Source organism: Bison bison, unplaced genomic scaffold (genome assembly GCF_000754665.1).
Source record: "Bison bison bison isolate TAMUID 2011002044 unplaced genomic scaffold, Bison_UMD1.0 scf7180017864516, whole genome shotgun sequence".
Classification (NCBI taxonomy): Eukaryota; Metazoa; Chordata; class Mammalia; order Artiodactyla; family Bovidae; genus Bison; species Bison bison.
This window is the reverse complement of record NW_011495069.1, coordinates 10,217,281-10,241,044: the sequence shown is the minus strand read 5'-3', so window position 1 is coordinate 10,241,044 and position 23,764 is coordinate 10,217,281. Positions and strand designations below refer to the sequence as shown.

Below are 23,764 nucleotides of genomic sequence, written 5' to 3'. Positions count from 1 at the left end.
GCCATGATTGAGTGACTAACACTACTCCTCCTCTCCTCCTTGACAGAGTCTCAGAAAGCTCCACACTTTAAGAACAGCTAGTCTAGACACTAGATAGCATCTTATATTTGTGTAGTACTGTATAGTTTATGAAGTGCCTTGAATCAGGAAAAGTATTTTCATTCTCATTTTATAGCTTTAAAGCACACTGCTGGGAATTCCTTATGGTCCAGTGGTTAGGACTCTGCACTTTTACTGCTAAGGGTGTGGGTTCGATCGCTGGTAGGGGAACTAAGATCCCACAAGCAACAAAAAAGCAAAGAAAAGCACACTCCTGTGGAGCAGGGAAGGGACTAGGCTGGTCTGTCTCTCAAGATGAAATGCTGAGGTGGTACCCTGAGATCCTTTGCTTCTGTGATTGCACTCCCCAAGCTTCAAGTGATTCCTGGGACTTGCTCTCTGGTTTAACACTTGGCATTCTGCTTTTGGCTTTCTCTCTGCCAGGGGCCAGATCAGGTTCACCCTGTGCCTAGGAAGCTGTAGAGCTTTCTGGGAGGAGTCAAAGGCAAGAACATCAGATGCTCAGATTTCCACTTGAGGGATACTAACGTAACAATCAGATAAATATGGGGGGGGGGGGTCTACCTAGAAGGCAGAGATAGTGGGAACTGAGTATTTCAATTTTAATATCATACCTTCTCAGTCAGTTTTTAGCATAGGCAACAGAAATCTTTCTAGGTGTTTAGGACAGTGAAAGTAAAAGTATTTACCGCTGAGTTGTGTCCAACTCTGCGACCCCATGGAGTGTAGCCCACTAGGCTCCTCTGTCCATGGGATTCTCTAGGCAGGAATACTGGAGTGAATAGCCATTCCCTTCTCCAGGGGATCTTCCCAACCCAGGGACAGAACCTAGGTCTCCTGCACTGCAGGCAGATTCTTTACCACTAGCGCCAATTAGTTTCAGGAAATTGAATGCTTACAAAATCATTGTAAATCATTGAAAATCTGGAGAAGAGAGAATCAGAGGTCAACTCAGGAATGACTAATTTTAAGAACATATCTCTACAACTAAGACTCAGGGGTCAGGGGGTCAGAAAGCTAGAGCTGAGTAACTCTGCCTTAGTGGCCACTGTGGCAGCCATTGCCTTTCCAATTCATGGAGCTGGAGACGGAAGCAAAAGATTGCTGGAGGAGAAGTCCAGGTCTCCAGTGATGACCCTACTGGCCAGTAGACATGGTCAAAGCTCAGGAAAATGGTCTCTTCCTCATTTCCATCTTATAAATCTTACCCAAGTGCATCTAATCGGGAATACCTAAATTTCATCCAAAATCTGAGTTGTAAGGGAGCCTGAGAAATGCCATCTTAACATTCCCACTTCTGCAATATGGGAAGTCTCACTAGGAGAAAGTGGGAATGGATGTTGAACCCCAAGTGAACATACTCTACAAACACAAAATTTTCTGACTATGTCTTGCTTGGAATGTGAGCTCCATGAAAGTAAAGGTTTTTCTCTCAATTTTTTTCTGCTGTGTCCTCAGAGTCTAGAATTTACAGAGTAGTTACTAACTAAACAGGTAGATACACATCAAAATGAATGTTTCCTCAGGAGCTCTTTGAGTGACCATCAGAAAGCTAACCATAGTAGCAAGAGGTCCAAGTTACTGTGCCAGTGTCTAGGGGCTCAGTTGCGTTCCTTGAATCTAGATGAGCTTTATGATTGCTTTGACCAATGGGTACAAGTGATGCTGTGTCAGTTACCAGGCTGTTCTTAGGGGACTAGCAGCTTTCAAGACCTGTCTCTGCCATGTAAAAAGTTCAACTACCCTGATGGAGAGACCATGTGGAGAGGCTCTGACACTACATGGAGGGCAGCTATACCCAGGCATTCCCACCAAGTGCCAGGCATATGAGTAAGGCTGTGTTGGACCCTCTAGACCAACCTGCCAGTTATAACGTCATCAACTAACTCTGACTGATGCCATATAGAAGAAAGGAATCATCCAACTCAGGCCTGCCCAAATTCCTGACTCAAAACTTGTGAGATATGATACAGTGGTTGCTTTAAACCACCGAGTTTGGGGATAGCTTGTTACATAGAAATAGAAAACCAGAATACACTTCAAGTGTGATCCTAATGAATACATAGCTGCCTGCAGTAAGGATGAAGAAAATGCTCCATTTACTTCACTGCCAAAATCTTGGCTCCCTGTACACTAATGACAAATAGAAATACGGAGACAGAGATCTAGAGGCGAGAGAAAGAGTAGCTATATTTCTTTGCCAGGAAAAGAGGGAATACAGCAAGCTAGCACCTCAAGAACTGTGCCCTACCCTCTTCCCTGGAGAATAGGGAGATAGTCTCAAAAGTAGGTGATAAGTCTCAAAGTAATGAAGGTCTTGCATTTCTTTCATCCTGCAAATTTACAGGCAAAGCTGGCATCAAAGCTGGCATCAAGTGGCTCAGCAACCTGCTCTTGTGTCCCTGAGGTTCTCAGCCTATGACCTTCTTTCTGAAATGAAGAATGCTGCAAGGGAGAGTGGTGGTGGTGGTGGTGGTGGTGATGGTGGTTTAGTTGCTAATTTGTGCCTGGCTCTTTGCGACCCCATGGACTGTAGCCTGTCAGGCTCCTCTGTCCATGGGATTTTTCAGGCAAGAAGACTGGGGTGGGTTGCCATTTCCTTCTGCAGGGAGTCTTCTCAACCCAGGGATCAAATCTGTGTCTCCTGCATTGGCAGTTGGATTCTTTACCACTGAGACACCAGGGATTTCCCACAAAGGAGAGTAGGGGAAGGAGAATGCCGGGTGCAGAGTATAATTCATAAGGAGTGAGAGAGTTAATTAGTTTTATGAAGGACAAGTCTAGCTACAAGTGGATTTTAATGGTAACAGCTGAAGAATAACCAAGATTTGCTTAACTCTTTCAGGCTTGTTTATGCTGTTTCCCTAGCCTGTTCATTGTTTCCTTATTTTCTTTGTTTATTAGAAAAGTCTCATTTCCATTTTTGCTGCAGCACATTACCCACTGCTAGTTCACTCCCTTCATTTCAATGGAGAAAGGGAATCAAGTATTGTTCTCATCTGGCTGAGGACAAAGCTTCAGTTTTATTCCATTTGACAAACACCAGTTGTTTGGCCCGGGGCATATCTATCTCCTACTTCAAATTCTCGTGTAGATTTCCAGGGCTGTAGTTTAAATTCTGCCTGGTGAGGTGTCCTAAAACACCTGAGTTTTGTTCAAAACTCATTCTCTATAGTGCAACAGATCTCGAGTGTTTCCAAATAATAATGATTTATTGGGGAGAAATATGAACAATAATAGTAACCATGTAGAAAAGATGTCTGTGGTTAAACCGAAGATAATATGTGCAGGAGGCTGGAAATGTTTTGCTCTAAAGATAGCAAAGGTTACTGCATATCTTGGAAATGTGAATTTATCCCACTCCAAAGGCTTGTTACCTGTGTAAATTTGGACAAAACTGTGAAAATGACTCTAATAATGTCCACTCAGGGCCAAGTAGGCATAAAATGACCCACATCATTATTACATTAATGACTAGATTACTGTAGATTTCTTTTTAAAAATTAATTGTTGTGGTAAAAACATATAAAATTTACCATCTAAGCCATTTTAAGGGCTTCGCCAGTGGCTCAGTGGTAAAGAATCCACTTGCCCATGCAGGAGGCCAAAGAGATGTGGATTCAGTCCCTGGGATGGGAAGATTTCCTGGAGAAGGAAGAGGCAACCCACTCCAATATTCTTACCTGGAAAATTCCATGGACAGAGGAGCCTGGTGGGCTACAGACCATGGGGTCACAAAGAGTTGGACACGAAGCACACACTCACAAAACCATTTTAAGTGTGCTGTTCAGTGTGCATTTAAACAGTTGGTTTAAGTATATTGATGTTTTTGTGAAACAGGACTCCTAAATCTTTTTATCTCACAGATTTGAAACTCTATACCCATTAAATAATTCCCCTTTGTTCCCTCCCTCCAGCCACTGGTATATTTAGGAATTTGACTACTTTAGATAGCTTAGATAAGTGGAATCACAGTATTTGTTCTTTTTGAAGAACAATTTGACTAACATTTCACTTAGCGTAATGGCCTCAAAGTTCAGTCATATTATATAGCATGTGACAGAATTTCCTTCCTTTTTAAGGTTGCAGAGTATTCTAAAGTATGCACATACCATATTTTGCTTATCCATTCATCTGTCAATGGATATCTGGGTTGCTTCCACCTCTTGGCTATTGTGAATAGTGTTGCTATAAACACGAGTGTGCCAATATCACTTTGAGACAGTGCTTTCAGTTATTTTGGCTATATACTCAGACGTAAGATTGCTGGATCATATAGTAGTTTGATGTTTAATTTTTTGAGGAATGGCTATACTGTTTTTATAAGCAGTTGCACCATTTTACAATCCCATCAACTGTAGATTGCTTTTAGAGGCTCAACTATCATGCACACAATAAGGTATTGCCTTAAGTACCTTAAGAGAAATAAACAGAAACAAAACCTAGACTATTATCCTCTAAGATCAACCAGGAGGGTTTAAGTTGATACCTATTCAAAACACTGATTCATTATGTCTTTTTTAGTGGAAATATATAATTTAGAGACCTTATTTTTAGATAGTTGTAGTGTAATTAGGTTTGTGTTTTGATTTACAATTGGCTTTTGTTTAGAAAGACATGGCTATAATACTTTTGGACTATTTTAATAGCTTTCTTTTGTGTTAAAATTTGAATGAAATATTTCCAAATCTACAGAAAGAGTATCACAAATATCTAAATAGTTATAACTAGGCTTGAACAAAACCATATTTTTGATCTATTTCTTGAGATCTGTCCCCAGGAGTAGTGCAGTAGGGCAGGGAATACAACTCAACAAACTTTTCCAGTCTTGCTGACCATCACAGCAAGCAAAATTGTCTGAAGTCAGAGAAAAGAAACTTGTAAGCAAATGAATCCATACTTGCTCTGCCTGTTATTTGAGAGGCATCCTGGACTCTGAAGTCCTGCAGACCTGGAGTAAACTCCTGGGTTTGCTTCTTGCCAGTTGGGTGGTCTTGAGCAAGTTGTTTAACATACCCCTGCCTCAGTTTCCTCATCTATAAAATAGAGATAATCATAGTATTTCACAAGATCGCCGGCAGGATTTAAAAGAGAAACAGGAGTATTTATATTTACTGTGTATGGTAAGTAACACATAGTAAAGCTTCAATAACTATTAGTAAATATTTGTTTTGTTTATTGAGTACCTACTATATGCCATGAATCTTTCCCAGCATCAGGGTCTTTTCCAATGAGTCAGCTCTTGGCAAAAGAAGGGGGCGGTAGAGGATGAGATGGTCAGATAGCATTACCGACTCAATGGACATGAATTTGAGCAAATTCTGGGAGATAGTGGAGGACAGAGGAACCTGGCATGCTGCAGTCTATGAGGCTGAAAAGAGTTGGACACAACTTAGTGACTGAACAACAAGTCACACTTCTAGTGCTGTGCTGAGACTTCAGCAATGAATAAGAGTGAAAAAAGACCCCTGAGGAGCTTACTTTCCAGTGACAGACAATAAATAAACAAGGTCATTTCAGACTGCGATAGTGACCCTGGAGAAAAGATAAGGTATGGGAAGGAAATGCAGGAGCTGCTTCAGACAGGAAGAAGGGGTCATGGGTGCGGGTGGGGGAAGGGGCTGTATGAATCTTTCAGAGGTGTTATTTCACCGAGAGAAACAGAAGAAACCATTCGTGGAAGGTTCGGAGAAGAGAGTTGGAGAGAGCAGGAATAGTATTTGTTTAGACCCTGAGGCAAGAAGGCTAGTTTTGTACAAGAAGCAGAAAGAAGAGAAGGATGGCTGTTCGTGAGGGTTGTTGCTGTTGCTCTGTTACTAAGTCGTGTCCGACTCTACAAACCCCATGGACGCACACTCCTCCGTCCTCCACTATCTCCCAGAGTTCGGAAGTGGAAATTCGAGAGTAAGGGAGGCTGGAAACGACATCTGAGAGTTAGGAAGGGAAGGCCAACAGGGCCTTGTAGACCATAGCAAAGAGCTTGGACCTTATTCTTAGGGGACTATGAAGACATTGGAGGGTTTTTATTAATAGTAGGTCCAGCACTCCAGTACTCTTGCCTGGAAAATCCCATGGACAGAGGAGCCTGGTAGGCTGCAGTCCATGGGGTCTCACAGAGTCGGACACGACTGAAGCGACTTAGCAGCAGCAGCGGCCAGCACTCTTTGCTCTGGGGAGGAGTTGGTGTGCTTTCTGATAGCTGTGTTATAGAGTTGCGTGGTGCATGTATGTTCAATCATGTCTGACTCTTCACAACCCAATGGGCCATAGCTCCCCAGGTTCCTCTGTCCATGGCATTCTCCAGGCAAGGATACTGGAGTGGTTGCCATTTCCTCCTCCAGGGGATCCTCCCAACCCAGGGATCGAACCTGAATCTCCTGCGTCTCCTTGCACTGGCAGGTGGATTCTTTACTACTGAGCCACCTGGGAAGCCCCACATTTTGGAGTTATGTGTAAATATATGCTTTAGGAAGAACTTCTCTGGGAGTACCACACTGGTTACTCATGGGCTCCCTCCTGGTGGAGTTGGTGGCTCAGCTTGTATGGTTTTGGATGAGCAAAAGCAAAGTAAATGAGCAATCTATCCTTTAAGCCAACAAACATTTATTGGGTGCCCTCAACATGCCAAATTCTCTTCTGGTGCTGGCGTTTCTTCTGAAATACATCTGTGAACAAAACAGGAGCTCACATTCTGGTGAGAGGAGAATGGGGAGAGGAAGACTGAGGGGTGGGAGTAGAGATGTTAAACTAAATTCACTAGCAAATTGTTAGAATAACTGTTATTATAGAATAATTAAGTGAGGGAACTGGGCTAAGAAATTCAGGAAGGATGGTAATGTTTCAATTTTAAATACAGTGTCTGGGAAAGTTTTCATTTAGAGGGTGACATCTGAACAAAGATGTAAAGGTAGTGAAAGTGTGAATGATGCTGTTATCTGGAGGAAGAGCATTCTAGACAGAGGGATCAGCAAGCACAAAGACCCAGAGTGTATGTGCAGATTAGAGAAATAGCAAAGAGACCAGTGTGTCTTGAGAGGAGGGATAATGGAGAAAGTCAGAGATAAGGTTACTTGTACTGGGCAGTGTCAAATCTTGAGGGTCCTCTCAGCTTATATAAGGATTTTGGTTTTCATTTTAAAATAGGGATCCACTGGAGGAGGGACCTGGTATGATTAAGGCTTTAACAGAAGCCCACTGCTGCTGTGTTAATAGATCCTGGAAGGGCAAGGGTATAAAAACAGCAAATGGTCACACATTGACTGTAGCTCGTACCAACAGAGGCAGGAAGTAGTCTGAATCTGGACAGATTTTTAAGACAAATTGTGTAGAATTTACAGATGAATTAGGTGTGCAGTGTGAGAGACAGGAGTCAAGGATCTCGGTAAATACATTCCTTAGTAAATTGCCATAGGAAAAGGAGATCAAAGAAGATACAGCCAAAAAACGTAGGAAAAAAGTAGTTCAAACATGCACGTAATAGTACTTGTAGTGCTTAATTCTTCCGGATTTTGTGTTATTTATGGAATTTTAAAAACTTTGTAATTTGCGATTTCTTTTCTCACATTAAACATTCATTTTTTATACCTAACATTGTTATTTGTAATTGTGGATTTCCCTAAAGAGGGAAATTGTGTTCTCTAAAGACAGTCCTCCAATTGAATAAAGTTCAGGCCCCAACAAAACCTGAAATCAACCATGCTCCTTGCCCATGATGGGTTAGTAATTTAAAGTTAACGAAACATGTAAAAATTGTTTCTGATAAAATTATTACATAAAATATTGCGCACAAAATAGAAATGAATTGTAACCTCAATACAATATTATGAATAAACTGATAATGGGAATAAAACCATCCCCTTGGTCTAGCCTCAAAAGTATCTTCCAGCACTTCCCAGCCATTCCTCCTCCCACAATTTTTCTAAATCTACCAAATACATCCAATATTTCACGTTCGTTTTAGAGAGAGAGGGATTGCACGCATTTTAATAGATCTTCTTGAAACCTGAGCGCTGTTTTTTTTTTAAGCGGGCAGTTTGTGCCTCAGTGGTACCTTGGTCTGGGAGCTGCGTGAACCAACCAGCCTATCCACACACCAAGCGCCACCCAGACGCCGGGCGGGGCGTAACCAGGGGCGGGGTTCCCAGGACGGCCAGGTGGGCGGAGTCTAGGCGTTTTCCCCGCCCCGCCCCCTGAGGCCTGACACATGCGCCCGAAAGCTTCTGGTGGAACGAGGTGTGGATTGTGTGATGACCCTGACCGCCAACTTCCGGTTCCTAGGGATGCGCATCCGGGTCACACTAACGCCGCCGTTTCCTCCAGCCGCTTGGTATTCCTGTGTGTTTGGACCAGTCCCCATGTCCTACTGTGGGGCCTCTGCAGCCTTTGGGTGAGTCTCCGCTGCGGACAGGGTCTGAGTGCAGCCGGTCGGGTAATGCCTGTAGAGGGACGGTCAAGACTTGTGTCCCGGTCCCTGTGGGTGGGGGTTCTCTTTGCTTGTCCCTTGTCCCTGCAGAGCCTCCTGAGCTCATTTGGTTCCTTTCTCCCACGCCGGCCTCGCCTCTTTCACCTCAGTTTCAGCCTGTGTCGTCGCTGCTCACTTCTCGCCTTGCTTTTTTCCCTCTGCCTCATCTGCCTTTTAAAAGCCTTGGTTTTTTTGCCTTTTGCTTCAGCCCTTCCCTAAGCCACTGCCTATCGGTTTTGCCCATATTCACTTTCGCACCTCTCCTCCCCGACCTGTGGTCTCAGGATCTTCCTGTGTTTTCACCCATCAGGGCGACCCACCTCCTCGTTGTGCTCACCCTGCTCCAACTGCGAAACTGAGCCTCTCTCAAGGTTCCTGGGTCTAGTTCCCCAACTTTCTTCACCCTTGACGCCTAGCTCCTCCCGGGACGAGTAGGTGACATTTGTGTTTCGCTTGGGGTTCTCCCGCCTTTTCTTAGCTAGAGAAGGTCTTTGCCCAAGTCAGCATCTGGGCAGATTTACCCGGCCTGGGGCAAGTTTTCCTTAAGGCGCTAGGTTGGATTGAACTCTGGTAGCTTCCGTAGTTAGGAAACAACAAAGGCGTTCCCGGTTCTTCGCTGGAGCACAGTTTAGGGGGCTTCGCTAAAGCAGGCTAACAGGTGGCAAGCACGCGGAACTGCTGGCAGTGGGGCCTGTGTAATCGTGTTAATCGACAGGTCATCAGGACGTCCTGTCATTTTTGTGTTCTCTATCCCATGAGAATGGATATGTACAGCCGAGGCAAAAATGCGGATGTTTTGAGACGATCGGCTCTGTTTTCTGTACGAACTTTACTTATAGAACAGTTGCTGTGATGGAAGACAGAGTTTCTTGGGAGATTATTAGCCCCAGATTTATAAGTTTATTGCCAAAAATTTTAGTGTGCTCTTACTGAAAAATTTTATGCTTAAAGAATTCATTATAGTAATTTCAAAGTACCTTTTCTTTTGTTGAACTTAGCGTGCATATATCTTTGTCTGTTGTATATTGTCTCTTCATTTTTACCATATTGACAAGTTTTCTGTTTTTCTTCTTGTTTCTTAATAAACCAGACATTACAGTATTTGATTACTTAGCCTGTTCTATTTTTTCTTTACTGTTTTCACCATAAACCATCTAATTTGCTAAACTGTTTCAGCCTTAGAACCATCTTTTTCTCATTTTTGAGGCTAAAGTTTCTTGTAAATTTCTTAAATGACTCTGTAGGCTCTTAGTCATCTCTGAATTGAAGGGTTGGTTTTAATAATAATTGTGTGGTGTTTTCCAAAAATTGTTATCTGAGGTATGTTTTGAGACAGAGTTGGATAATTTTTATTTTTGTCTTTCCAGTGTTTATGGTGTATGTCTCACACTTGATTGTAAATGTTTTGGTGTGATCAGTTTCTGTACTCATGTAAATTGTGCTCTCAAATTTAGTACTTCAGCAAGCAGAATAAATACAGCATTTAGCACCTGCTTTTCTTTTGACTAATAAGTTGTAGAAAAGTGTCCCTCATTATATGAGACATATGCAAGCATAGCATAGGCCTTGGCTTATTCCAAAATTGGGCTGATCCCTTAAGCTATTTTTAGCAAAAGACTTTGGAGCTTGGCCATATTAGTGCTAGAAGCCACAGAGAAGGACCCTTGTGGTTGGCTTGCAGGACTTTTTTAAATACTGAGGAAAGCTCTTTTGAAAGCTTCTTACTACTACCTCCTCCGCAGCACCTAACACTGGAAAACTCTAGCTTCTGTTCAACCTGACCTCATCATTTCCCAGTCCTTAAAATCTAACCCCAATGAGTCTGGTCTGACATTTCTGTGTTTCCTTATCTCCAGGATGGTGGGCTCTTTTTTCTTTTGTACACACATATACCCATATTTGGATTGATGCAAGGCTGTCTTTCAACCTTTTTCATTTCTGAACTTTTTACATCTTCAGCATGTCTTGAGTTTAAAACCTTGATTGGGTACTGTAGTTTACAGCTGGAGGGGACCATAGAGTTCAAACTTACCCTTCATTTTACAAAATAAGGAAATTAGGGTTTATTGGTGATGTTTTTTCCAAGGTCATTTTTCGCAAAAGAAGTCCTCTTCAAGCAGCTAGAGAAATGGGTTTTAGTTCTATCAAAGCTGTAAGCTGGAGAGCACAATATTGTAGTTAGTGATTAATGTCAGTAAATTTATGTCTTAGGAATAAAAGTTTTGGGATAAGAAATCTACGATGTGGAATTTAAAATTCAAAGTGAAAGTTGCTCAGTTGTCTCCGACTTTTTGCGACCCCATGGTCTATAGAGTCCATGGAATTCTCCAGGCCAGAATACTGGAGTAGGTAGCCTTTCACTTCTCCAGGAGATCTTCCCAGCGCAGGGATCGAACCAGGTCTCCCACATCGCAGGTGGATTCTTTACCAGCTGAGCCACAAAATTGAAGACTTAAGTCATTTTTGCCTTCAAAGAGAGACTTCAGAAAGAAACTGTGTTGTTTGGAAGTAGAGGTTGAAAAGTCTTAGGGAGTCTCTTTCTCTCTTTTCTCTAAAATCACTTTGGCTTATTATGATAGAAATTCTGCATGAAAGCCCTTACATGAAACGAACATCCTGTGGTCTCATTGGAGCAGTTGTGTTCACGGTCTTGTTCTTTGCACAGAATAGTGATAGACTTTCCATTTACTGAAAAGCCTGCCCCTCTTACCTGCCAAAGGAAAAAAATACCACTGGAGACGACTTACTGTGTGTGTTTTTAAAGTTGAGGAGCGGAGTCACTGTTGGTTTTCCATAAAACTTTCTGCTTTAGTTTGGCAAAGTCCTAGTTTGTAAGCCTGTTCGCTTAATTTAAGATAACATTTCTGCATATTAGTTTTTTGCCTGCAGGGTTTTTCTGTTTTGATTTTGTTTGACTCTTTTTTGATTTTGATATTTTGTCATTTTACCTGTTACTGCACTTTGTTTTACATACTTTAATTTTTATCCTTGAATCCTAGGATATGTTTTAAGGAAAATACAGTTTAAAAAAATTTTAATTTTTACAATGTCCTGGTGATTTGTACCTTGCAGTATGATGGTTCCTGTGATCTGCATAAGCCACCCCATGACTTCATTGTTTTTGTTTTGCTTACAGACAAAAGGCTCATAGATCATCTTTTTTGGTAGTTGTTTAAAAGATTTTTGTGTTCTGCATATAATAGCAAGATATTTTAACTTATGTGTGATTTAAATGGAGGAAAAATAAAAATAGTTCAACATAAAAATAGTTCAAAATGTATTTAAGGTTATTAGAAATAGTTCCCCCCCCACATTCATTTAATTGGTTTATACCAAGGGACCAAATTGTTCTATTTATAGTAAAGGGAAAAAATGGGTGGACTTTATGTCTGCTGATTAACTTAATACAGGTTTATGTTCTTCCACAGAATATATGGCTTAAGCTATAAATTGTCTTATTGATATGTTTTATTTGCAGAGAACATAGCAAACAATGGAACAGCAGCAACATCATCATCTTGATATTTTTACTTGATCACATTAGCCCAAGTTCTAGAGCAACTAATTATTAAATGTAGAAATAATAAGGATATTTTCTCTATTATTTGTAATATATTAAAAAAGATATTTGAAATATGGGCTTCATCAAATTTTTCTTTGCATCAAAGATACCCCTTTTAAATATGTGGTAGTGTTTTAACTCAGAAGAGGAATAGTAGTTCGTGCTGACCTATTGTAAGTTAACAGATCGGCCCAAGGCAGTCCGTGCTTAATATCTTAAAGATCTTGTTGCAGATTGTGTTGGATGCACTTTAACTTATTAGCTTGGTTAATATTTGTACTAGGTAGATAGGTTTTTATTCACCCTGGAAAATAGTAACAATCTTTGTAAGACATTGAGCAAAAATGTTTGATACCTGCTGTATAGTACAGTTATATTACATATATAGGCAGTTCATCTGAAGTAGGTGACATTATACAAGGCTGACATTTACACTTAGATTCTGAATGTACCTTTATTTGTATATATCTGAATTAAAATATAAGAGTAAACATAACTTATGGTGTAGAGGGAAAAAAAATATTAGAATCAAAATAAGCTTTAATCCATCTTAGGAAAGTGTCATTTCTTATTAGTGCAATGGCATACGATTTTTTTTTTAAGTATTTTTATTGATTTATTGGCTGTGCTGGGTCTTCATTGCCGTGAGGACTTTTCTTCAGTTATGGTGAGCGGGGGCTACTGTCCAGTTGGGGTGCCTGAGCTTCTTATCACAGTGGCTGTCCTTGTTGAGGAGCACTGGCTCAAGGGCAGGCAAGCTTTAGTAGTTGGGGCTCCCAGGCTCTAAAGCACAGGCTCAGTGGTTGTGGTGCATGGGCTTAGTTGCTCTACGGCACGTGTTATCTTCCAGGACCAGGGATCCATCCCGTCTCCAGCATTGGCGGGCAGATTCTTTACCACTGAGCCACCAGGGAAGCCCCGGATTTTTTAAACTAGGTTTTATGATTTTTAATTTTCAAAATACTCAGTGATTTCACTATTTAAGGTTCTTGTATTAATCTTTATTACAGCTTAATATAAAGTCATGTTTTTTCTTTATACATATAATTAAGTAATTTTCATTTTGGAAACTTTTTCACAACTGAACTGTGAAAATCTGTATTAAAACAGTAATTTTTTTTTTTAAGCACATTTTATGTAGTACTTACTCTGTGCCAGAAGTTACCAAACGGTTTACTTATAGTATTAACTCTTTTATCCTTACAACACTGTGAAGTAAGTACTATATTTATCTCCACTTACAAATGAGAAAACCAAGACACAGAAGTTACATAATTCACCCAAAGTAACACAGCTAGTTGGCAGGAGAGCTGGATTTGAATTTAGTTTTTGTAGCTCCAGAGTTCATGACCTTTTTGTACAAAGTTCCACTGGTTTAATGAGTTCTTCCTTCATAACAGTTAAAAAATCCAATTTTTCTGAAACACAGAAGAATACTGCTTTTGGTTGGGAACTTTACCTGGTCGTTTTATAAATGCTGGCTTAAGGTAAATTGCAAACCATTTACTACCTGTGTTTTTTAGATGACAAAAAGCACAAATTGAAGCAAATCATGATCCTTATCCTTCCCTCTTAAAAAAGTACTATATGGAAGTTCATTACATTTGAGGTGTTTGCAGAAAAGGGAGTTTAACAAAATGTATTTTCTGTTACTAAAATGTTTACCTCTTGACATTAATTTTTCACTTTCTCTGATTTGCAGAATATTAAATAAATTCATGTAATAGTCTTGAACTTTGAAATCTTACTGACCACAGTATGAACTTAACAACTTTGAAATATAAAACAGAAAACTAAAACTGAAATTTCTGACTTACCTCTAGTCTCATTTCCAGATTTGGAAATTTGTGCAAAATTAAGTGCACCCATCTGTTCAGGAGTACAATATTTAGAGTAATACATTTAAATTAGTGTTTTTATTTTTACTTTAGAAAACTGTTTCATAAAACAGTTCCTTTTTTAATTGAAAATGCAAATAGTTATTTAGAATATTGTTAATCATATTACTACTACTTTTTTGTGTGCTTTTATTATTTCCAAATTTAAAAATTTTGTTGCCTCTCTAAGGGAAGGAGATGATTTAATATTAGTTGAGGTGCATCTGAATGCCAGAGCCTGAAACTTATATGTGATGAGAAGTTATTTTTCTGAGTATTTCAAATATAACTGAGAATCATGGGATCTGGTTAACAAAAAACTACATTGTTTCTGGTCAGAAGTGATGCTTGGTTACAGATACTGCTTATTTTAATTCTTATGTATTAATCCCCCTTATTAATTCAGACATGTTAATTAAGTATACTATTTTTCAATGGTGGCTTTTGTCTTGTTTTTTTTCCCTCTTTGTCAGAAAAGTATTATTAAGTGAAAAGTATAAGCATTGCTATGGTGACTTACTTACTGGTATTTAGAATGTTCTTTGATTTAAACGTTTGATTTTTGTTTCAAAAGGGGCTTTCTTTTATATGTGGGTTTGATAATCAGTTTAGTTTCTAAAATTTCAATAATTTTCTTTCACCTGAAATTTAATAATGTAGCAATTACTGAATTTAGGAAAATCGGCAGTTTGTTGCTGTCAGTATTGTTACTATGGGAATAAATTAGAATGATTAACTCTTAGGTGAAATTGAACTTATTCTTTAGTTTCCATAGTAGTTGAAGAAGATTTAGGTAAGATTCACCTGTTCCTTTTTTTGAAAATAAGAGGGCATTTTCATTTAACACAATGATGTTAATTTTTTCCTACTAGATTGATGATATTTATGATAATCGCACTCTCTTTACTGACAGCATAATCCAAAATGTGTGTGTGATTTTCTTTTTTCTTGAAATATTTCAGAATTTAGAGAACAAAAGGCAAAAGGAGAAGTGGGCAGCAGAGGATTAGATGGTTAGATAGTATCACCGACTCAATGGACTTGAATTTGAGCAAACTCCAAGGAGGTAGTGAAGGAAAGGGGAGCCTGGCATGCTGCAGTCCATGGGGTTGCAAGAGTCAGACACAACTTAGAGATTGGACAACAACTTAGGATACAAAATAGCACACGTATATCTTACTAAAAAACATACCCTTGTAATTAATGTATTTACTGAATTTTTCGAATCTGTTTTTCCTTTTCACCAGTTCTTAACTTTGCTATAGGTTCAGTTCAGTTCAGTCGCTCAGTCTTTGTCCGACTCTTTGCAAGCCCACAGACTGCAGCACGCCAGGCCTCCCTGACCATCCACACCTCCCGGAGTTTACTCAGACTGATGTCCATTGATTCAGTGATGCCATCCAACCATCTCATCCTCTGTTGTCCCCTTAGGAAGGAGTGATTAGATAACACTGAAAAATAAATGTTCTTGAGAGTGAGTTCTATAGCTTTTGCTTATCTGTCGTATTGGTGTGGTATTTAATAGCTAGACGAACTGAAACCATCTCATTTCTGTGTATCTCCTGTTAGTATATATTTAGCTCATTTCTGTGTATCTCCTGTTATATATTTATTCAGTGTTGGTACCTCTCATGCTGTGAAATTGTTGTTTATTTGGAATAATTATGATAAACTATTGATTATTACCCAGATGGTTTATTTTCCCCTTTTCGTTCATTTTCAGAGGCTTGCCTTAAAAAAAAAAAAAAAAAACTAATTTAGAGAATCATTAAAATTTTGAATGTTTTATCATGCGTAGCTTGAAGTGGATATTTTTCTCCTTTTTGACTAGTTTTTTTTTTTTCCTTAATCTTTGGGTAAAACGGCAAACTTTTTTGATCACAACCCACCATAAGATGCATTTTTCATTGTTATCCAGTACTTATACACATATATGTACATATTAATATTTAAAATTGACAGAAGTTTCGTGAAACAATACTTATCTTTAATGTTGGTAATGCATTATAATGTTTAATTTAATTTTGTTTTAGTTTTGGTTAATTGCATTGGGCTTCCCTAGTGGCTCAGTGGTAAAGAATTGGCCTGCAATGCAAGAGTCACAGGAGATACAGGTTCAATTCCTGGGTCGGGAAGATCCTCTGGAGAAGGAAATGGCAACCCACTCCAGTATTCTTGCCTGGAGAATCCCAAGGACAGAGGAATCTGTCAGGTTACCGTCCATGGGGTCGCAAGAGTCAGACAGAACTAAAACCACCACCAGTTGCATTTCACTCAAAACAAGCTATTAATAGCCACTAAATGGATATGATAATCTAATAATGAATTGAACCTACAGTTTGAAAAATTCTAGTGACTACTAGATTTTTTTACCAGTATAAAATTTTTTTGGAATTGAAGATGCTTGGATTTATTGGTTTTTTTCACCAAAATGTATTTTGATTCTCTTAAGCTTTTAACTTAAATAATTGTGCAGAGCAGTTGATTGAAGGAGGCCTTGTTTACTGTTTCCGTCACCTCTGTCTTAGGCACATCATTTTTAAAAACTGCAGTAATATAGATTCATGAGGTTGACACTGCTTTGGTAGTATGTAGAGCTTCTATCGTTAGAATCCTTTTTTAGTTTCCATCTAACAGTCAAAGTTTAGTTTGATTAAATTGCTTTTACAAACTTTACTTCTGCTCTTGGAAACTGGTCAAAAGGTTACAAAGGTGCTTTCTTCTGCCTTTTTCTGGCTCCCGTCCAGTCTTTGGAAACCAAAACAGAGAACAGAGGAGCGAAGCAGTTTGCTCCTGTGTATGTAGTCATGTGAAAGCAACACGACTGGAAAGTCTTCAGGGTTTGTTATAGTGGATTTATTTATTATCCCTCTTCATTTCCTGTAATCATAAAGGGGAAATACGGTAGAGATAGCAACAGTTCCTAGCATATCACAGCTATTAGAATGAGGCAGGGTCAGCAGGCAGACTCTACTATTTTTACCATTATCGCCTCTTAGCTCATAATGAGCACTTACTATGTGCCAGGCACTATTTAAAGCACTTCACTTGTATTAACTCATATTTACTTAGGAGGCCTTGGGGAAGAACAAGAATGAGAAATGATAAAGAAGAAAACTGGCCTTCTTAGTATCTTCTCGTTATCTAACTTGTGAATTCTGGCTGTTTATGACTATAGCACAGCATAGCATACATTTTTAGCTTGATCAGCTTTTTAAAATCATTAGTCCTGTCTGTGGTGTTCTAAACTGAGGCACATAGCTGTGGTTTAAAACCTCAGGCTTTGAAGCTAGGCTGCCTGGGCTTGAATTCCAGGTTGATGAGTTACTGTCTGTGCTGCAGTTTTCTCATCTATTAAATGGTAATAATAATAAATAGTGCATATCTTAGAGACTTTTCAAGAGGATTAAATGAGTTGATATACATAAAGTACTTAGAACAGTGCCCAGCCCATAAAACAAATTACATAAATGTTAGCTATTAATAACACACAGTTGAATCTCCTGAAAGTGTTTGTGACCATGATGAGTTCATATCACTAAATAACAGGACATGTTTGACATTCAGTGTTCTCTTGCCCAGGAGCTTGACAACAGCTTTCCTTGAGGACTTGGAAGTTCTTGTGTGGTGTTGGAATCAAAGCCAATGACAAAGGTTATGAGCTGTAGACCCATTCTGTTGCCTCTCTTGCAGGGATCTCTTGTTACATGGACCTTTAATAATATTAATATTTTGCCCTTTGAAAAACTAAGAGAAACTAGTAATGAATTGACTTTCACCAAGACCAGTTTTCTGTCCTGAGTCTGTTAAAAAAAACTTTTTTCTTCAACAGTTACATTATGCTAACTATGTGCCAGACACTGTTCTAAGAGTTTTACAGATACTAACTCCTTTGAACCCATGACAAGCTTTTGAGAAAGACACATTAGTATTTTTCCCATTTTACAGATGAAGTAAATGAGACTCAGGAAAGTTAAATAACTTGTCTAAGCTCCCACACCGCTCATCAGTGCCAGAACTGGGATTTGAAGATAATGGCACCCCACTCCAGTACTCTTGCCTGGAGAATCCCATGGACAGAGGAGCCTGGTGGGCTGCAGTCTATGGAGTCGCACAGGGTCGGACACGACTGAAGTGACTTAGCAGCAGCAGCAGCAGCAGTCAGACTCCATGGAGAAGGAAATGGCAACCCACTCCAGTATTCTTGCTTGGAGAATCCCGTGGACAGTGGAGCCTGGCAGGCCACGGTCCATAGGTTCGCAGAGAGTCAGACACATTTGAAGTGACTAAGCAGGCACAGTCAGACTCCTGAGGTCATGCTCCAAGCTTGCCAAACCTGCCTCTTACAGAGGTGAATTATGTTGAAAAAGGTAAAATAACAAGTGTTAAAACTTACTTCACTACTCTTTACTCTCTACACTGAATGATTGGGTGATTATACACTGGAATTATGGTTGATGATGTTTGGTCTGATGGATTTTTGAAGGGGCAAATAAATTTGAAGTAAAATATTAATAAAAGATCTGAACCTAGATTTTATAGTTTTGACAGCTAAAGACTTATGTTTCAAAAGACTCAGTTCTGTTAATACAATGTGTAGTAAATTTTGTTTGAATACTGGAGAGCTGATTAATAGATGTGATGCGTAGATATATAGAATGCTATATAGGATTTTGAGTTTAGAAAATGGATAGTGTAAGGTATAAATTTTTCTATATACCTGGAAGCAACACATTTATAGAACATTCATGTTGGAGAATACCATGGGTCAGGTCAGAGCACCTATAGAAAAGTATATGATTCTCTTAGAAATGTTAACTTTAGATTAAGGGAGGGTAGAGATAAAGTGTTGGAGGCTGAGAATTCTGTGGAGTCTGGATCTCCACACATTAGAGAAACTCATGCTTTGTGAATGACGTGACATGTTACTGAAAACTGAAGAGAGATTTGAAGAGGGTTGGAAGGAATGTAGTAGACCTGTGGGATTATTATTAAGGTCACTTTGACACTAATTCAGGTTGTCTCATCCCTTCTCAATACTTTCTACTGTGGTTTTGGAATTTTTCCTGTGGAATACTATCTCCCAATTTTATTGGAAGCTTGTGGGGAAAAGTTTGTGTTAATTTACAGACAACTTCAAAGGATGATTTTCCAAGAAGTAAGGTTAGAAATTGTGAAAACAGTTTTTCTTAGAGAATCTATTCCTGATAAAATATTTTTCCTAATAAGAATTTGGTACAGCCTAAATGTGTTTTGTTTTTTTTTTTTTAATTCTTTCTCAGTAAGTTCTGATTAGCGTATTTAGTGTAAAAAAGTTACTGTAAATATTCCTTGGGCTGACAATAGCATGATACATTAGTCAGTCATGCCTCACAATAAAGTAGCCAGAAGAATTCACCAGCTTTACCACAGTCAGTTGACTGGGCAGTTTATTTACAGAAGGAGTTAACCAACGTGATGATGGCTTTTGTACGTCCACATCAAGTCCACAGGGAAGGTGTAGTTGTTTCCAGTTTTTTTGGCCACAGAAATGTGATTTGTGCTGATGCCTAAATTGTGAGAGCTGAAAGGCTGTCTTATGGTTACTTTAAAGGGAACCTTAAGGGCAGCTTAGTGTAGGTCTGCTGGATATTTGTGTCTGCTTCAGCAGACTCCAGGGTACAGAGGACTCTTGAGTGGTTGTGTTAATGGGTAAGTTAGATAAGTATTTTTTATGAGGTAAGGCAATGGCACCCCACTCCAGTACTCTTGCCTGGAAAATCCCACGGAAGGAGGAGCCTGGTAGGCTGCAGTCCATGGGGTTGCTAAGAGTCAGACACGACTGAGTGACTTCACTTTCACTTTTCACTTTCATGCATTGGAGAAGGAAATGGCAACCCACTCCAGTGTTCTTGCCTGGAGAATCCCAGGGCCGGGGGAGGCTGGTGGGTGCCGTCTATGGGGTCACACAGAGTCGGACATGACTGAAGCAACTTAGCAGCAGCAGCAGCAGTACTTGAGAAAGGTTGCCATCAGCTGGTGAGACTTTAGTGGATTTCTAATTGGATTGATAGGAGAAGAAATCATGCCATAAAGTATATGCAGAAGTTTCAGAAATATACCAGACTTCAAGTAAAAGAATATGGAGAATGGGAGGGGGCCTGGAGGTTCATCAGTTTCTTGGCTCTTACTCTTGATTTTGAGCATCTGGTGTTCGTCTCCTGGATAAAACCCAGAGAAATGCTTTCGAAACATATAAAACAATCTGCTCAGGGAGGGCTTACTTTATAGTCTCTCTTCTCCCCATGGCATTTGGCATATATAAATCAAAACACATCACTCTCTTGCTTGAAGCACCCATTACCTCCCCAAACTGCTCATCATGTGTTACAAGGCTCTGTGTCATCTCCCCGGTTGCCTGCTTCTCGGACTCATTTCCTGTCACCTATAATTTGCAAAAGTCAGCCTTTTTGCTATTTCTCAAAAGTGCTAGGTGTTACCCTGTTAGTTTCTTTACATTTGTTTCCTTCTGAAAGCCTTCCTGTACATCTTTTTATAGCTTTCTGCTTTGCATTATTCCCGGCTTTGCTTAAATGTTACCACTTCAGATAAATTATCACCTAATCTGAAATAGCTCCCCTGCAGTCATGCTCTATACTTTACTTTGTTTTATTTTCTAAAGAATTATTACTTTGTGAAATTATATTACCTTATGCATTTGTTTTCTTCCTGTGAGAATACAAAATTCCTTGAGGCTGGGGACTTTGTGTTCATCACTGAATTCCCAGTATCTACAGTAGTGCCTGGCACTATAGTAGACACTCAATAATTATTTTATAAATGAATGAATGAATTTTGAGGTTAGAAAGAAGCAAGCACAGTCTGAAGCAACTACAGACTTCCACAACAAAAGCAGCAGAAGCAAAAAGCAAAGTGAGTAGCTAATTCCGGTGTTTCTTGCCCAGATAAAGCTATGATAGGTATTCTCTAGAGTAGAGTCCTGGCATGGGAGACCAGATATATCCGTGGTAATTTATGTGATATTCAGAAGAGGCAGAAATTCATATCCAGAAAGCAAGTGACCTGCAGACACTGCCTACCTGCCTCTTCCATAGTCACTAGAAGTCATTGTATATAACTAGAACCTGTGTATGATAATAGATGAACAAAGATTCTCGGCCACTCAGAAAAGAATGCTTAGTTGAAACTCCTAACTACAAATATGAACTAATAGTAACCTAGATGTATCAGCCACTTAAGGAAAATTAATACTGTGAAAGAGAGGTACCCAATGCATCCAGCACTAAAGGAGATAGTGAACAGTGTGAATTTAGTATAATGTAATATAAATTAATATAAAACACTAAATTTAGTATAATGTAATATAGATTTTAAAGGTAAGAATTATTTCAGAGGAAATATAAAAGGAAATAAATATTGAAATTTTAAGAATCATAAAGGGTGAACAGCACATTAATAAGTGTAAAGATTGAGTGGAATTCAAATGCAGAGGATATCAACAATAATGGCAGAGTAAGAACCTCTGAAAATTCTCCATAAAAGCAATGAGGATACTGGCAAAAATAGTCAACGCTTTCAGGATTCTGAAAATTAACTATAGGCTTGCAGCAATCTGAATGTTTAGTCAAGAAAAATAGCTGAATTTCAGCAAAAGCAGTGAACTTTGTAGCATTTTAGCTTGCATTGTGCCCATTCTCATCTCTCTAGCTCCAGCCTTGGAAACCAGCAGCCCACAGTCATGGTGAAAACTAGCATCCTGGAAGCCGCTGGAAGGGGCAGAACAAGAATGGAGCTCCTTCAAAGCCCTGTTCCCAGAAAACATTATTATTTGACCTTCTAGTGGTTCCTTGAAAGACCTCATTTGCAAGACTGTATTTGACCTGAATGGGAACTCACCCTGTAAAAATAGCCTTTCCCCTCTCAAATTAGAGATAGTTATTGAACATCATGGATTCAGTACCAGAAAACAGATTCAACAGTACGTTAAAAATAATACTCTATAGTGCAAGAGGTTCATCTCTGAACTAAGTGCATTATGTGGTTCAATGTCCGAAATCTAGTAACATACTGTATTAATAGTAAAGAGAAAACCCATATGGTCATTTTTGTGGATGGCAGAAAATCACCAGTGTCATGCTTAGTAGTGGTATGCAAGATGTATTCTTATTAAGGTGAGGAAAAGAAAAGAATGCTCAACAGTTAGCAGTTACTTAATATTATAGTGGAGGTGTAAGAATATTATTAGGCAAGCAGAAGAAATAAAGAGGTTAATATTGGGGAAAGAGGAAGAACTATTTTTATGCAGATGGGGAAAATATATACATGAAACTCAAGAATCAACCATCTTATTATTCTCATTGTTAGAAACAATAAGAGACTTTGGTAACAGGGGAGATTACAAAATTAATGTGCCAATATTAACAACTTTCCTATATATAAAAAGTAACTTCTTTAGAAAATATAATGAAAAATATAACAAAGCAAAAAGATAAAATGCCAGCACAAAGAAATGTAGAGGATTTGCTAAGAGACTAAAAAAAATATTAAGTAACTGGAAATACATACTGTGTTCTTAGATAGAACTCAGTATTGTAAACTCATCCTTAAATTAGACCTTCGTGGTCTAATGCAATTTAAATTACAATTTTTTTTTTTAAACAAAACTTTCATAATGTTATCCTGAAATTTGTTTGGTAAGCATATACTTTTCTTTTAGTGATTTAAGTTTAATTTGTATATCATCCTTTTTAAGTTGCTTTCAGAGAAGATTCCAGAGTTTGAGACTGCTGGCCTCTGTGGATTCGATTCCTTCATTTTAGAACAACCAGAAAATAATAGTCTCTGGGGAAATTATTTCAGTTAAGAGTCTTTATCCAGGAAAAGAGTAAATTCCTAAAATTTACTCTTGTTTACTTTGTTGCTTGAAGTTAACATTAACAGCTTTTACTGGTTCAATTAATGAAGCCTTTATATTTTTACTCTGTTTGATATATACATTTTAGTGTTTAGTTAAATGGCATTTTCAACACTGACATGCATTTTTGAAAGCAGGCAAAACACTCTAAGTAATTATGATTTCTTTCAGAATATGTCTTTAAATACCAGCATATTCTATCCTGTGTTCTACTTTAGTATTTTTCTTCTGGTTTCAGATATTCAATGAATACTTTATGTTGAGAAAGAATTCTAAGGCTGTTTCCAGGAAATACAAAAAAGGGAGTTCCAAAGAAAGAAATACATGCAAAAAACCTAAAAAGATATTTACTAAGTTATAAAAGTCACATTTTTCTAATGACAAAAATTTCTGATTAGTATCATTCTGTATAATCTATTTATTAATTTTCTTGATACAGTGCTTAGCATAGTGTTACAAAATTTTAAATTAAATGTTTAGTAAATGCTTTTATGAAGAAGCATGCTACTCTCTGGGCTTCCCAGGTGGCGCAGTGGTAAAGAATCCACCTGCCAGTGCAAGAGATGGAAAAGATACGGGTTCAATCCCTGGATTGGGAAGATCCCTTGGAGTAGCAAATGGCAACTGGCTCCAGTATTCTTGCCTGGAAAATTCCATGGATAGAGGAGCGGGCTACAGGTCATGGGGTTGTAGAGAGTCAGACATGACTGAGCAACTAAGCAGGCATGCACGCACATACAAACCTTAAGACATCCAAATTGTATCCCTTTGTATCTGCTTTTGAGTCTTATTAAACTATTATTATAAGCTATAATCAGTGTAAAATCTTACCTTTTTTTTTTCACCTTTTAAATGGACCTGTATTGAAATAGGTTACAGCAAAATCCTTG

General features: G+C 38.8%; 1 protein-coding gene across 3 annotated transcripts in view; it reads left to right on the top strand.

Annotated features, from left to right (window-relative positions):
• Positions 1–8,277: 8,277 nt before the first annotated feature.
• EYA3 (EYA transcriptional coactivator and phosphatase 3) overlaps positions 8,278–23,764 on the top strand; it is a 94,881-nt gene continuing 79,394 nt past the window's right edge. For 2 of the 3 annotated variants that reach the window (XM_010830157.1, XM_010830155.1), the window contains exon 1: positions 8,278–8,446. The gene's annotated coding sequence lies outside the window, so the exon portion shown is untranslated. Of the gene's footprint in view, positions 8,447–8,831; positions 8,953–23,764 lie in introns of all 3 variants that reach the window. The other variant, XM_010830156.1, reaches the window with a different exon arrangement.